This window comes from Cannabis sativa, chromosome 7 (genome assembly GCF_029168945.1).
Source record: "Cannabis sativa cultivar Pink pepper isolate KNU-18-1 chromosome 7, ASM2916894v1, whole genome shotgun sequence".
NCBI classification, from domain to species: domain Eukaryota; kingdom Viridiplantae; phylum Streptophyta; class Magnoliopsida; order Rosales; family Cannabaceae; genus Cannabis; species Cannabis sativa.
In genome coordinates, this window is record NC_083607.1 from 15,486,277 (window position 1) to 15,503,147 (window position 16,871).

The 16,871-nt window shown below is 33.6% G+C and overlaps 1 long non-coding RNA gene across 1 annotated transcript; it reads right to left on the reverse strand.

Moving 5' to 3' along the window:
• Positions 1-2,512: 2,512 nt before the first annotated feature.
• On the reverse strand, positions 2,513-3,777 carry LOC133029167 (uncharacterized). The gene is made up of 2 exons (XR_009683355.1): positions 3,660-3,777; positions 2,513-3,078 (listed from the first exon to the last, which is right to left on the reverse strand). It is a non-coding gene; the product is annotated as an uncharacterized LOC133029167 (long non-coding RNA).
• Between the last annotated feature and the right edge of the window lie 13,094 nt (positions 3,778-16,871).

Sequence of the window (16,871 nt, forward strand, 5' to 3'; positions counted from 1 at the left end):
CCGTTCAGATCTCTAATCCTTGTATCCTTTCTGTGGCAGAGTATTATCAAGATCTGAACCTGGATCTCTTTCTCTGATTCTTTAGTGCTGAAACTCCTTTTTGCTGAAAGTCTTTCTTCACAATCTTCCTCACTATGATTGAGGTATCACTTGCTGTGTGTGGGCACTACTCTAATCACTAAGTATTTCAAAATCTTAAGGACGAAGAGAGAGAGAGAGTGGGTGGCCAGGTATAGAGAGAGAAGGCTCAGGTTTTTCTCTAAAGGAAAAAGTAGAAAGTTAAGTGTAAATATCCCGAAGCCTTCACTATCTATTTATAGCATTCCACTAGGGTTAGGTTTGAATTATTTGGCATTAAAATAATTAAAATATCAGTTTGGAAAACCATCCCAAGTGGCCGGCCATGTTGTGTAATGGGCCTTACTTGGATTTTGCAGTTTTCACAAATTTTATTTCTATTTTCTCAAAAACGCCAATTTTCAAATTCAACCATTTAAATGCAAATTCTAATTATTTAATAACTATAAATAATTATTAAATAATATTGTCATTTATCATATTTATTAATTGAACCATACAAAGTATCATAATTAACAAATATCCCTCTAAAACTCTTTCTTTACAATTTCGCCCTTACTTAGTGAAAAATTCACAAATAGACATAGTCTAATTTGAGAATTATAATTGATTAATCAAAACCAATTATATGAGTCTTACAAGCAATATTATATCAACTAGTGGGGGGACCAGGGGTCTATATAACCGAGCTTCCAATAAGCAGATCAAGAATTTATAACCTAAATTCACTGACTTATTAATTCTTCGTTAAATCCACGCATAGAACTTAGAATTGCACTCTCAGTATATAGAATGCTCTATATGTTCCACCATATAGACACATCAGTAGTTATCCATTGTTATAATCCTAATTTGATCGACAATCCTCTATATGAATGATCTACAGTGTAAAGGGATTAGATTACCGTTACACCCTACAATGTATTTTATCCTTAAAACACTTAACCCCGTATAAATGATATTTCAGCTTATGTGAAATGAGTACTCCACCATTTATTTTCGTTTGGTCAAGCTCGAAGGAGATCATCCCTTACTTACTATTCGCCAGATAGAAGCTATAGATTCTATGTTTATGTTAGCGCTCCCACTCAATTGCATTACCGTGTTCCCAAAATGTACGTATCACCCTGACCTAAAAGTAGGCTTAACTAACAAATCAAAGAACACGAATAACCTCTTGAGATTGAGCCTAATCATAACAGGATTAAGATCATTTGATCTAGGATCAACTAGGCGATATTGACTTGAATAGATATTACGGTAAGTTTAATAAATCTAATTCAATGTTCAATATCGGTCCCTTCCGATGCATACTCCATGCACCCAACCTGAGCTTTACTTTAACCAATGCTCTGGAAAGAACATAGCATTTCTCCAAATGCAAGTAAACTCTGTTGTAGATTATCATATCAATAAAGCCGTGTGTCTGATAAATCTAGGAAACTTTATTCACATAGTCATGTTTACTTTCCAATATGTTGACAACACAATAAATAGGATCAAGTATGTGAAAAGGGTTTCAGATGAATTCATACATTATGTACATATAATCATGAAATAAATCATGTGAACCATGCAACATTAAATGTTATTTCTGATCTATATTAATAAGTAAATCTGATTATATTGAAATGAGTTTTATTTAGGGCATAAAACCCAACAGACTGTTCCACCAGGCATGAGCGCCCAGATGACCATCGGAGATGCAACCGAATTGAAAAATCTTCGTGCTGTGCTTGGACTCATGCAGGGCCACAACAATACCCTGCATCACGATCAGGAGGAATTACGTGCCGTAGTAAACCTCGGGTTTAACGAACAGAGGCGTATGTTCGCCGAGTGGAGACACAAAGAGATGGAGGCATTAAGGGCTCACCATGCAGAAATCAAAGATCTTAGTCGGCAAGCTACTGTGCTGATACGAAGAGCCTATCAGACTGTAGGCCAGCAGGCGCCGAGCATCATTCCCCTTGGAAAAACCGAGGATGACCCAACGGTGAATGATTCCCAGACAAACAACGGTCAGTTGTCCCATCCCCGGTCACGAGTTCCACTCGTGGGCCAAGAGGTAGGCGGACAAACCTTGTCCAGGAATTCATCAGGAGGAGTCATGCTCGATGGATCCACGCAAAATAATGGAGCCATTCCACCTGCCAACCAAGCGAACCAATCACTAAGGCAGCCAGTGTAACGTCCCTGCTTCAAGCCTCTATTGGGCCGTTACACCCACGAAATGAATGGCTCTTATACACGAGTACGTCACTTTGGCTGCTTCATGGACTTGACGACTGACCCTACAGACCAACGCGAGTGTTTCCAGCGTGCTTTGTCCTCACTCACACGCTTCCTGGGAAGACTTCCCAGAAGGTCACCCATCCTAAAATTGCCCCAGGTCAAGCACGCTTAACTGTGGAGTTCTTTCGAGATGGGCTACTGAAAAACAAGATGCACCTTGTTGACATAGGTAGTACCAATCAATCCATTTAAGCCCTCTTCAACTGTGTAGTCCCATACCTACACAGTCTCAGAATCATCCCACTTGACCTTCCCCAGGCGGTGTGGGATTGCACAGCTTACCCGGTGTTTCCCCTTATGGATCACATGACTACTGACTGTCGCAATCACCCCCCTTACGTGGTCCGACGTCCTCGTCGACCACACTTCCGGCTGGGTGAAGGCTCTGATACCATATTGTAACGCCCCGATTTCTCGAGACGTTACTTCTAGAGTCCATTTAAATCTTATAAAAGAAATTCTTTAATATATCAAATCAAATATTTATTTAAAAATTTAAAAGACACACAATGAGATCTCATATTTTAAAAAAATAAAAAAATGTTGGACTCTAAGTTCAATAACAACATAAGAAAATAATAGTTTAAAATCTAAAAGTAAAAAAAATGTCATTTATTTCTAAAACATAAATAGCTGTGCCCCACCTCTAACATGCTTTGTCCACGCCTCGAGCCCGCACCACTCACTGTTTTGCTTTGCCTTTTCCTGCACACAGAGTACCCATGAGCTAATGCCCAGTAAGAAGAGCTAAGTAGGACATAACCCCCCATACCCGAAAACATAAAATTCCAACTAAACATAAATAAATATATAAACATAACTATATCATTGTGAAATATGTATCACACCAACATGATACGTGTCATACACATACACACTACTACTAACAAGTCATGTTGATCGGACATGAAATGTAAATTGCCCTGCCTGTGCTGTACTCACACTCGGCATTCCCACCGTGGCATCTAGTATAGCCTGCGCTGTACTCACACTCGGCCATTCCCACGAGACATCGTTGCCCTGCCTGCGCTGTACTCACTCAGCAGTTCCGTGGTGGCATCCTATTACAACGAGTTATGCACACCCAAGATAATTCCTGCAACTATAATCTAGTAGCACGCCTACTCTATTGTCTAAGCATGTCTACTACTTAAATCGCTAGCATTGTCTTCACACTAATCAATCTAGCGTAACAAATCATGTCGCAAAATAAAAATAAATACATGATTAAACACAAGAAAACAAGCATAAACTACACCCTGTGCACAGATGTCCACTCTTCTTACCTTAGACTCTCCCTGCCAATGAATCACCACCTTTGGAGTAAAGTCGTATTCCTATGACAAAATTATAAAGGCACATAATTAAGGCACCAAAAAAAATGATCCTACTACCACATGCACCCTAAAGATATCCTTGTGTCATACTCATTTATTATATTGTCTAAAACCATTAAATATCATCTTAAATAATTACATACAGTTTTAAATTAAATACAATATATCTTTATTCATATTATATAAATACATGATATATAATAGATAACTAAAGTCATCTAAACTGATATATATACTAATAAGGTACATATACAGATGCCAGAATTTTACTTTATTCATTAAATGCTATTGATTTTATTTAACTCAACCATCAAACACCACAAATATGCACAAAGTACACCTAGCTGATCCTCCTTAGCATGGGTTCATTTTTTTTTTGGGCTTCTCACAGTTACGTTTTTTAATAAATACTTGGTTTTATTTTTGGGTTTTGACTGTTACTGTGTATTTATATAATGGCTCATGTGACTTTTGAGTTGTAGGGATATATATATGCTAATTGTAGTTGGACGATCATGTTTATAGATATACTACTTACTGTTATGAATAGGTTAGTGTGGTTAGATTAAAGGATGATTTTTGTTAGGTGTAGGATTTAAGTTGGTTTTGCTGTTGATGATGCTATGTTCATGAATATTATATATATATAAAAAAAAACCAAAAAAAATAAATAAATGAACCCATGCTAAGGAGGATCAGCTAGGTGTACTTTGTGCATATTTGTGGTGTTTGATGGTTGAGTTAAAGAAAATCAATAGCATTTAATGAATAAAGTAAAATTCTAGTATCTATATATGTACCTTATTAGTATATATATCAGTTTAGATGAGTTTAGTTATCTATTATATATCATGTATTTATATAATATGAATAAAGATATATTGTATTTAATTTAAAAATGTATGTAATTATTTAAGATGATATTTAATAGTTTTAGACAATATAATAAATGAGTATGACACAAGGATATCTTTAGGGTGCATGTGGTAGTAGGATCATTTTTTTGGTGCCTTAATTATGTGCCTTTATAATTTTGTCATAGGAATACGGCTTTACTCCAAAGGGGGTGATTCGTTGGCAGGGAGAGTCTAAGGTAAGAAGAGTGGACATTTGTGCACAGGGTGTAGATTATGCTTGTTTTCTTGTGTTTAATCATGTATTTATTTTTATTTTGCAACATGATTTGTTACGCTAGATTGATTAGTGTGAAGACAATGCTAGTGATTTAAGTAGTAGACATGCTTAGACAATAGAGTAGGCGTGCTACTAGATTATAGTTGCAGGAATTATCTTGGGTGTTCATAACTCATGGTAATAGGATGCCACCACGAAACTGCTGATTGTGAGTACAGCGCAGGCAGGGCAACGATGTCTCGTGGGAACAGCCGAGTGTGAGTACAGCACAGGCTAGACTAGATGCCACCGTGGGAATGCTGAGTGTGAGTACAGCACAGACAGGGCAATTTACATTTCATGTCCGATCAACATGACTTGTTAGTAGTAGTGTGTATGTGTATGACACGTATCATGTTGGTGTGATACATATTTCATAATGATATAGTTATGTTTATATATTTATTTATGTTTAGTTGGATAAATTTTATGTTTTCGGGTATGGGGGGTTATGTCCTACATAGCTCTTCTTACTAGGCGTTAGCTCATGGGTACTCTGTGTGCAGGAAAAGGCAAAGCAAAACAGTGAGTGGTGTGGGCTCGAGGCGTGGACAAAGCATGTTAGAGGCTGGGCACAACTATTTATGTTTTAGAAATAAGTGACATTTTTTTTTTTACTTTTATATTTTAAACTATTATTTTCTTATGTTGTTATTGAACTTAGAGTCCAATATTTTTTTTATTTTTTTAAAAATATGAGATCTCATTGTGTGTCTTTTAAATTTTTAAATAAATATTTTATTTGGTATATTAAAGAATTTCTTTTATAAGATTTAAATGGACTCTAGAAGTAACGTCTCGAGAAATCGGGGCGTTACAGCCAGGTTCTTCTGCGTTCGAAAGGTTGGGAACACCCCGTGACCTAAGGGACGACCTAAACAGAAGAAGGGGAACAGACGAGCAGAATACTACAACGAATGTGCACTCTGGATCCCATACTCAAATCCCCACTCAGAAAGATGCTGACGTAGCCCAACCCGACCAGAATGCCAATGAAGTCAGCCCAGCCGTGCAGGCCCAGCTTGACAAACTAAAGAATATGTTTCATGGCATGGCCGGGCAGCGTAACAATGATTTGGAGTTAGACCGTGCACGCGGAACTCCCTTCTCGCCAGAAATCAACCTCCTGCCACTGCCTCACAAGTTCAAGATGCCAACGTGGAAGATGTACACTAGGAGAGAAGATCCTCTATCTCATCTCAAGTATTTCAAGATGCAAATGGATCTACAAGGAGTGCGAGGAGACGTATGTTGCGAAATCTTCCCCGCAACTCTGTCAGAGGCCGCACAACAATGGTATTTCAAGTTGGCTCCAGGAAAGTTTAGTTCATGGAAAAGCTTCTCTTCGGAATTCCATGCACAATTCTCTTCCTCACGCCAACTCCCATTGCATCTGGGAGATCTGGTCAAAGTAAAACATCGACCAAGCGAGCCACTCCGGGCATACATCAACGGATTCATGACGGAAGCGACCAAGGTATCACGGGTAACCGAAGATGGAAAATTATCTGTGATACTTGGGGGCATTGAAGTCCTTTGCAAACTATGGAAGGACATAAGGAAGAACGGACCGGTCGACTCAATGAGTGATTTCCTCGACTGGGCCGAAGGTTTTATCAAGCTCGAAGAAGCCATTCAACGAGCAGAAGGTGAGCAAAAGCCGAAAAAAAAGAAGGCTCCTTCTACCGGAACGTCCGCCCAGCTTCCCCAATATTCCAGAAATTGAAGTGGCAAGCGTTCAGGCAACAACCACAAGCAAGGGAACGGGAAGAAGGGAAAGTTTGCCAAAAAAATTGGACAGACTCCCTGTGATCGCGCCAAACACGCTGCATTCACTATCCTAACTGAGGATATAGAAAGTGTGTATATAGCAACTCAGTCGCTAATTCCGTACAAGAAGCCCGGGCCCATGAAGAAAGATACCAGCAAAAGGGACATGACGAAATTTTGGCGGTTCCATGGAGATTACGGCCACGACACCAACGAATGCTACAACCTGAAGCGGGAATTAGAACTTCTGATCAAGAAGAACAACCCGCACCTACAGAAGTATGTCAAGGCCAACCAAGGTCAGAACAACCAGGATCTGATGCCTCCGCCAATAGATGGACACTTGCAAGTCATCATTGGAGGCCCGCACATCGCTGGAGGCACGGGCAAAGCTCGAGAACGATATGCTCGTACAGCTCAGTACGAGCAAGAAGAAGTCATCCTGGCCGTGGAAGAAAGGAAGCCCAAAGTTCCACGAGCAGGAGAGCCAACCATAACATTCGGCGACGAAGATGCTATCCAGATAAGATTTCCGCACAGCGACTCGCTGGTCGTGGAAGTCCAGATAGCAAACAAAATGGTGTCTAGAACCATGATTCATAATGGGGCTTCTTCAAATATTTTGTTCAAGACTGCTTACAAGAAGATGGGGCTCCAGCTCAAGGATTTAACTCCATGCCTTCAGCCCGTCTATGGTTTCTCTGGTCAAGGAGTTGCGCCCCTAGGACAAATCCGCCTACCCCTCACAGTTGGACAAGCTCCAACGAGCATAACTATCATGGCACAATTCCTGGTATTGGATGTTCCTTGTTGGGTTTTATGCCCTAAATAAAACTCATTTCAATATAATCAGATTTACTGATTAATATAGATCAGAAATAACATTTAATGTTGCATGGTTCACATGATTTATTTCATGATTATATGTACATAATGTATAAATTCATCAGAAACCCTTTTCACATACTTGATCCTGTTTATTGTGCTGCCAACACATTCGAAAGTAAACATGACTATGTGAATAAAGTTTTCTAGATTTATCAGACATAGGGTTTTACTGATATGATAATCTACAACAGAGTTTACTTGAATTTGGAGAAATGTTATGTTCTTTCCAGAGCATTAGTTAAAGTAAAGCTCAGGTTGGATGCATGGAGTATGCATCAGAAGGGACCGATATTGAACTTTGACTTAGATTTATTAAACTTACCGTAATATCTATTCAAGTCAATATCGCCTAGTTGATCCTAGATCAAATGATCTTAATCCTGTTATGATTAGGCTCAATCTCAAGAGGCTATTCATGTTCTTTGATTTGTTAGTTAAGCCTACTTTTGGGTTAGGGTGATACGTACATTTTGGGAACACGGTAGTGCAATTGAGTCGGAGTGCTAAGATAAACATGGAATCTATAGCTTCTATCTGGCGAATAGTAAGTAAAGGATGATCTCCTTTGAGCTTGACCAAACGAAAATAAATGGTTGAGATCTCATTTCACATAAGCTGAAATATCATCTATACGGGGTTAAGTGTTTTAAGGATTAAATACATTGTAGGGGGTAACGGTAATCTAATCCCTTTACAGTGTAGATCATTCATATAGAGGATCATTGATCAAATTAGGATTATAACAATGGATAACTAATGATGTGTCTATATGGTGGAACATATAGAGCATTCTATATACTGAGAGTGCAATTCTAAGTTCTATGCGTGGATTCAACGAAGAATTAATAAGTCAGTGAATTTAGGTTATAAATTCTTGATCTGCTTATTGGAAGCTCGGTTATATAGACCCATGGTCCCCCCACTAGTTGAGGTAATATTTCTTGTAAGACTCATATAATTTTTTTTTATTAATCAATTTTAATTCTCACATTCGACTATGTCTATTTGTGAATTTTTCACTAACTAAGGGCGAAATTGTAAACAAAGAGTTTAAGGGGCATATTTGTTAATTATGATACTTTATATGGTTCAATTAATAAATATGATAAATGAAAATATTATTTAATAATTATTTATAGTTATTAAATAGTTAGAATTGGCATTTAAATGGTTGAATTTGAAAATTGGCGTTTTTGAGAAAATCAGTGTTGGGTTCTATGCCCTAAATAAAACTCATTTCAATATAATCAGATTTACTTATTAATATAGATCAGAAATAACAGTTAATGTTGCATGGTTCACATGATTTATTTCATGATTATATGTACATAATGTATAAATTCATCTGAAACCCTTTTCACATACTTGATCCTGTTTATTGTGCCGTCAACACATTGGAAAGTAAACATGACTATGTTAATAAAGTTTCCTAGATTTATCAGACATAGGGTTTTACTGATATGATAATCTACAACAAGAGTTTACTTGCATTTGGAGAAGTGCTATGTTCTTTCCAGAGTATTGGTTAAAGTAAAGCACAGGTTGGATGCATGGAGTATGCATCGGAAGGGACCGATATTGAACTTTCACTTAGATTTATTAAACTTACCGTAATATCTATTCAAGTCAATATAGCCTAGTTGATCCTAGATCAAATGATCTTAATCCTGATATGATTAGGCTCAATCTCGAGAGGCTATTCGTGTTCTTTGATTTGGTAGTTAAGCCTACTTTTAGGTCAGGGTGATACGTACATTTTGAGAACACGGTAGTGCAATTGAGTGGGAGCGCTATCATAAACATGGAATCTATAGCTTCTATCTGGCGAATAGTAAGCAAAAGATGATCTCCTTCGAGCTTGACCAAACAAACATAAATGGTGGAGTACTCATTTCACATAAGCTGAAATATCATTTATACGGGGTTTGGTGTTTTAAGGAATAAATACATTGTAGGGTGTAATGGTAATTTAATCTCTTTAGAGTGTAGATCATTCATATAGAGGATCAGTGATAAAATTAGGATTATAACAATGGATTACTAATGATGTGTCTATATGGTGGAACATATAGATCATTCTATATACTGAGAGTGCAATTCTAAGTTCTATGCGTGGATTCAACGAAGAATTAATAAGTTAGTGAATTTTAGTGCTAAATTCTTGATCTACTTATTGGAAGCTCGGTTATATAGACCCATGGTCCCCGCACTAGTTGAGATAATATTGCTTGTAAGACTCATATAATTGGTTTTGATTAATCAATTATAATTCTCAAATTAGACTATGCCTATTTGTGAATTTTTCACTAAGTAATGGCGAAATTGTAAAGAAAGAGTTTTAGGGGCATATTTGTTAATTATGATACTTTGTATGGTTCAATTAATAAATATGATAAATGACAATATCATTTAATAATTATTTATAGTTATTAAATAGTTAGAATTGGCATTTAAATGGTTGAATTTGAAAATTAGCGTTTTTGAGAAAATCAGATACAGAAAAGATAAAACTGTAAAATTACAAAAAGTGAGGCCCAAATCCACATTGCATGGCCGACCACTTTTGTAGGGTTTTCCCTCTGATATTTTCATTATTTTAATGCCAAATAATTCAAACCTAACCCTAGTTGAATGCTATAAATAGATAGTGAAGGCTTCAGGAAAATTACACTTTTTTCTGACACTTTCTGAATCAGAAAAACCTGAGCCTTCTCTCTCCTTATCTTTGGCCGAACCCACTCTCTCTCTCTTCCTCTTGAATTTCGAAATCCTTAGTGTATGAGTACTGCCCACACACAGCAAGTGGTACCTCAATCATAGTGAGGAAGATCGTGAAGAAAGACTTTCAGCAAGAAGGAGGTTTCAGCATCAAAGATTCAGAGAAAGAGATCTAGGTTCAGATATTTATAATGCTCTGCTACAGAAAGGAATCAAGGGCTAGATATCTGAACGGAAGGAGTCATTTAATTCCGCTGCACCCAATGTAAGGTTTCCTAAACTTTATATGTGTTTATTTTATCGTTTTAGAAAGTTCATATTTAGGGTGTTAATAAACATACTTGTGAGTAGATCTAAGATCCTGGTAAAATAATTTCCAACAATCAGATGCAGAAAAGATAAAACTGCAAAATTGCAAAAAGTGAGGCCCAAATCCACATTGCATGGCCGGCCACTTTTGTAGGGTTTTCCCTCTGATATTTTTATTATTTTAATGCCAAATAATTCAAACCTAACCCTAGTGGAATGCTATAAATAGATAGTGAAAACTTCAGGAAAATAACACACTTTTCTTCTGACTTTTCATTCAGAAAAAACTGAGCCTCTCTCTCTCCCTATATTTGGCCGACCACTCTCTCTCTCTCTTCTTCCTAAAGATTTCGAAATTCTTAGTGTTAGAGTAGTGCCCACACACAGCAAGTGATACCTCAATCATAGTGAGGGAGATCGTGAAGAAAGACTTTCAGCAAGAAGGAGTTTCAGCACTAAAGAATCAGAGAAAGAGATCCAGATTCAGATATTGATAATGATCTTCTACAGAAAGGAATCAAGGGCTAGATATCTGAATGGAAGGAGTCGTAATATCCCGCTGCACCCAATGTAAGGTTTACTAAACTTTATATGTGTTTATTTCATCGTTTTAGAAAGTTCATATTTAGGGTGTTAATCAACATACTTGTGAGTAGATCTAAGATCCTGGTAAAATAATTTCTAACAAATGGCCTCAGAGCCATGGTAATTGATTTGCTTGCAAGAAATTTGGACTTTAAAACGATTGTTTGATGTTTTGGATGGTATCATGTTGTATTGAGTGTTATTTGATGATTGTTTGATGTTTGTGAATTATCATGAAAAATAATTGAATATCTGTTTCTGGAATTATTTTTATTGGATAGTATGAAAAAATTAAGCAAGTTACTTTTTTACAGAACTCAATTTCAATTTAATTTGAATTAGTTATGATTTTTTGAAGTTTCGAAAAATATCGGGATCAAGCAACAGGGAAACGCGCGCGGAACAGGCTGCATGTAGCCTCCTGCGCCCACATCCCTCACCCATGCACCCTCTAATGCGCGCGCGGACAGTATGCTTGGCATACTGTCCGTACAGCTCGCAAATTTTTCATTTTTCTTCGTTTTTTCATACTATTTCATGAATTTAACTTCCGTGTTTTTGTGTAGTTCTGTATTTATACATTTACTACTCCTAATTCAATTCTAATTATCATAATTAATTTAATTAATATTTTTTTAAAATTTAATTCATGATATTAGTGTAATTTGAATTTGAAAAATAGTAAATATCTATCTTTTTTGCTTAATTATCTATCTTATTTTTAAATTTGATTATATCTTATCTTATTTTTAAATTTAATGTCAGATTTTAAATTTTTTAAATTTAATCTTTTTTTAAATAATTTGACCTTATTTAAATTTAAATTAAGATAACTATAATCATGTAATTTTAAATAGATGTGAGATATTTTGCTAACTTTTAAATTTTGTTATTTTATTTATTTTAATTACATTTAAAATCTGAAAAAGATATTCATTTATCTTTTTTAATTTTTTATTTAATTTTTATTTATAAAATAACATTAAATTTTTAAAAAGTAGTTAGCAAATTTTGAAATGATATTTAGGTTGGTTGAAACATAATTTTTCAAAATTGTACGTTTAATTTTAAATATTTAATATATTTTAATTTCGAAAATTTTTTAAGATTTTTTTTAAATTTTTCGAAAATAAATTTTTATTTATTTAATTAATTATTTTTTGATATTATTTATTTAAAATTAAATAAATCCTACATCCAACTATCCAGCTAACATTGTTGCAGGAGTATGTGTTTTAACTTGTTTGTAAGTTTTTAAAACCTATTATTGCTTGATTGCAAATAGCCATGGTTAACTTGTTGACAGATCCAATGATCTGATTTTAACTCATGGCTCCCGTGGTCAAGTAAATAATTTGTAACAGGTAATTTTCACAATCTTCTTTCATCTGTGTATGACCTAGCAACATCATAGGATCCATCCAAACTGTGAGCCTATGTGTTTAATTTCATTATAGATGCATATAGGTTGTTGTTGCTAAATAAAATATCATCATTCTTGATAGATTTTATTTAGGCCCATTTAGTTTTTGGGCCTATTCAATTAATAATAGTTGTTCATTTTAAGGTTAAATTCCTCTCTTTTGGGCCTTGTGTGAGAGTTGGGAGCCATAGTAGTGGGTACGACATACTGAACCCAGCACCCCGTCACATGAACCACCCCAATTGTGAAGGCCCATTTGCCTGATTTGAACAACTGTACTAGGTTAATTAAATTAGTTTAACCTAATAAAATTGATTAGCAACATAATTAATTTCATTTATTTTGAAATTAATTTAAGAAAACCATAGTTTAAAGAATTTTTTATTCTAAGCTAAACTATATGTATATTCTTGTACTTAATTAAATATAGAATTATAACCATCTAGATTCTTTCTGAAGCTTAATTTAAATTTTTCATTAAATATTCCTATTTAAGTTGATATTTAGTTATCTATAACTAATCAACTTAAATCTGAATATCTTTTGAATTTCAAATTTCAAAATTAAGTTGAGGAATTTTAGGAATTGGTTATTAAGATTCTTTAGATATTTTTTAACTTGATATCTTTTCGAATATTAAATTAAAATGGAATATTTTCAAATTAAGTGGTTACAACTTAATTTTTGATATTTAATTAAATTTAAATTTGAAAATATTTAAGTTCTAGATTTTTTTTCTAATACAACTTAAATTAGATATTTTTTCAAATTTTGTGGAAAAGATACTTAGTCAAATAACATATTTTCTAGATAGTTATTTCTAGACTACTTATTATTTCTAATATTAAATAGGAAAATATTATACATTGTGAAATTAATTATTTAAATAATTAATTTTGGTCCAATTTATTTTAATTATATTTTTCCTAGTATTAAACTAGAGATTAATAATTAAGCCTTCTCTACACTTAATTATTTATTTCTTGAATTTAATACATTTAATTAATTTGAAAATTAAATATCTAAGTCGAGTTTCATCATGATACTTAAATATTTCTTTTTCATGACACTTAATTAAATAGAAAATTATTTTTAGTTGAAATTTATTTTTTCAACTAAATTTAAATAATTTTCAAAATATATTTTTTCTTTATTTTTTTTTAATCAAATTTCGAAATTATATTTTTTAAATGCTAGAATTTCGAATTTAATTTGAAAAATAGATTAAAGTTGTAAATTATTTATTTTAATTTGGACCAACTTAAATCAATGATTATTTCATTTAATGATTAATTAAAATAAATGAAGTAAAATATATTTTATTAGAAATTTAATTAATTAGTCAAAGAAAAATCTAGATAGGTGATATTTTTGCTTGAAGTATTTTTCTAGTGTATTTAATTAAATAGAAAATTAATATTTAAGTTGATTTTCATCATCATACTTAAATATTTAAAATTTTTCTTATATATTTAATTAAATAGGAAAATTATATTTTTTGTTGTAAATTAATTGTATTAATTAATTTTGGGCCAACATTAAATTAGAATAATTTTTCCAGGATTTATTTTTTATTTTAACATGCATTTTTCGAAAATTGTATTCTTAAATACTTTAATTTTTCCAAATGCAATATATGTTTATAGAAAATTAAATTTGAGTTGTCAATTAATTTAAATTAATTTTGTAACAACTTAAATTGAATATTTTTCTAAATATTTATTGAAAATTATTACTAAGATGGAAATAATTCATGTTATTTTCATATCCATCTAAGTAAAATTTTATAAATATTTAATTAAAATTTATATTTAGAAATTTTAATTAAATATATATATATTTAAAATAAATAGATTAAATAAAGAGAATCAAAGAAAATACAACTCTCTTTAAATAATGAGCTTTATTATTAAGATATTCGATCTCCATTGTTGGTTTTACATCGCGTTTGTTTTAGTGAGTAATCCTCCCTAATGGAGGAACGTTCATTAGCAATTTCACACCGTTTAATCTCGAAAGATAAGTAGTTTGTAAGTGTTTTAAATGGTATGGATCATCCTAATGGTGGCGACCATATTTGACTTGCAAATTATGAAACAATGGTGGAAGCTCATAATATAGAATTGCCTTGACTCTCGCCTAAACGGGACAACGCTGAATTCCAATCTTGATCGAATAAAAGGTTGCTAGAATGTTTAACATTTTAGATGAGCTGGCAACTCTATTCAATGGATGGTAGCTTTGACTCTCGCCTAAACGGGACACTGATATCAGTTTGTTGAAAACCTTGGAAATTATTTAGGATTGTATGTTTTAGTATTTTCACTTGTCATTCCTACTTGATATATGTTTAATAATTTCTGAATTATGTATGAATTTATATTGAACAATGTTATTTTCTGTTATTAAGTTGTAGTTTAATTTCGAATCTTCATTGTTGGTCTAACTGTTGGGTTTTATGCCCTACATAAAACTCATTTCAATATAATCAGATTTACTTATTAATATAGATCAGAAATAACATTTAATGTTGCATGGTTCAGATGATTTATTTCATGATTATATGTACATAATGTATGAATTCATCTGAAACCCTTTTCACATACTTGATCTTGTTTATTGTGCCGTCAACACATTGGAAAGTAAACATGACTATGTGAATAAAGTGTCCTAGATTTATCAGACATAGGGTTTTACTGATATGATAATCTACAACAGAGTTTACTTGCATTTGGAGAAATGCTATGTTCTTTCTAGAGAATTGGTTAAAGTAAAGCTCAGGTTGGATGCATGGAGTATGCATCGGAAGGGACCGATATTGAACTTTGACTTAGATTTATTAAACTTACCGTAATATCTATTCAAGTCAATATCGCCTAGTTGATCCTAGATCAAATGTTCTTAATCCTGTTATGATTAGGCTCAATCTGGAAAGGCTATTCGTGTTCTTTGATTTGTTAGTTAAGCCTACTTTTAGGTCAGGGTGATACGTAATTTTGGGAACACGGTAGTGCAATTGAGTGGGAGCGCTAGCATAAACATGGAATCTATAGCTTCTATCTGGCGAATAGTAAGCAAAGGATGATCTCCTTCGAGCTTGACCAAACGAACATAAATGGTGGAGTACTCATTTCACATAAGCTGAAATATCATTTATACGGGGTCAAGTGTTTTAAGGAATAAATACATTGTAGGGTGTAACGATAATTTAATCCCTTTACATTGTAGATCATTCATATAGAGGATCATTGATCATATTAGGATTATAACAATGGATAACTAATGATGTGTCTATATGGTGGAACATATAGAGCATTCTATATACTGAGAGTGCAATTCTAAGTTCTATGCGTGGATTCAACGAAGAATTAATAAGTTAGTGAATTTTAGTGATAAATTCTTGATCTACTTATTGGAAGCTCGGTTATATAGACCCATGGTCCCCGCACTAGTTGAGATAATATTGCTTGTAAGACTCATGTAATTGGTTTTGATTAATCAATTATAATTCTCAATTTAGACTATGTCTATTTGTGAATTTTTCACTAAGTAAGGGCAAAATTGTAAAGAAAGAGTTTATAGGGGCATATTTGTTAATTATGATACTTTGTATGGTTCAATTAATAAATATGATAAATGACAATATTATTTAATAATTATTTATAGTTATTAAATAGTTAGAATTGGCATTTAAATGGTTGAATTAGAAAATTGGCGTTTTTGAGAAAATCAGATGCAGAAAAGATAAAACTGCAAAATTGCAAAAAGTGAGGCCTAAATCCACTTGTATAGGGCCAGCCACTTTTGTAGGAAATTGAAACTGATTTTTTCATTATTTTAATGCCAAATAATTCAAACCTAACCCTAGTGGAACGCTATAAATAGATAGTGAAGGCTTCAGAAAATTTATACTTAAATTTCTACACTTCTGATTCAGAAAAAAACTGAGCGTTCTCTCTCCCTATCTTTGGCTGACCCTTCTCTTTCTCCTTCCCTCTTCAATTTCGAAATTCTTAGTGTATGAGTATTGCCCACACACAGCAAGTAATACCTCAATCATAGTGAGGAAGATCGTGAAGAAAGACTTTCAGCAAGAAGGAGGTTTCAACATCAAAGATTGAGAGAAAGAGATCCAGGTTCAGATATTGATAATGCTCTGCTACAGAAAGGAATCAAGGGCTAGATATCTGAACGGAAGGAGTCATATTATTCCGCTGCACCCAATGTAAGGTTTCCTAAACTTTATATGTGTTTATTTCATCGTTTTAGAAACTTCATATTTAGGGTGTTAATAA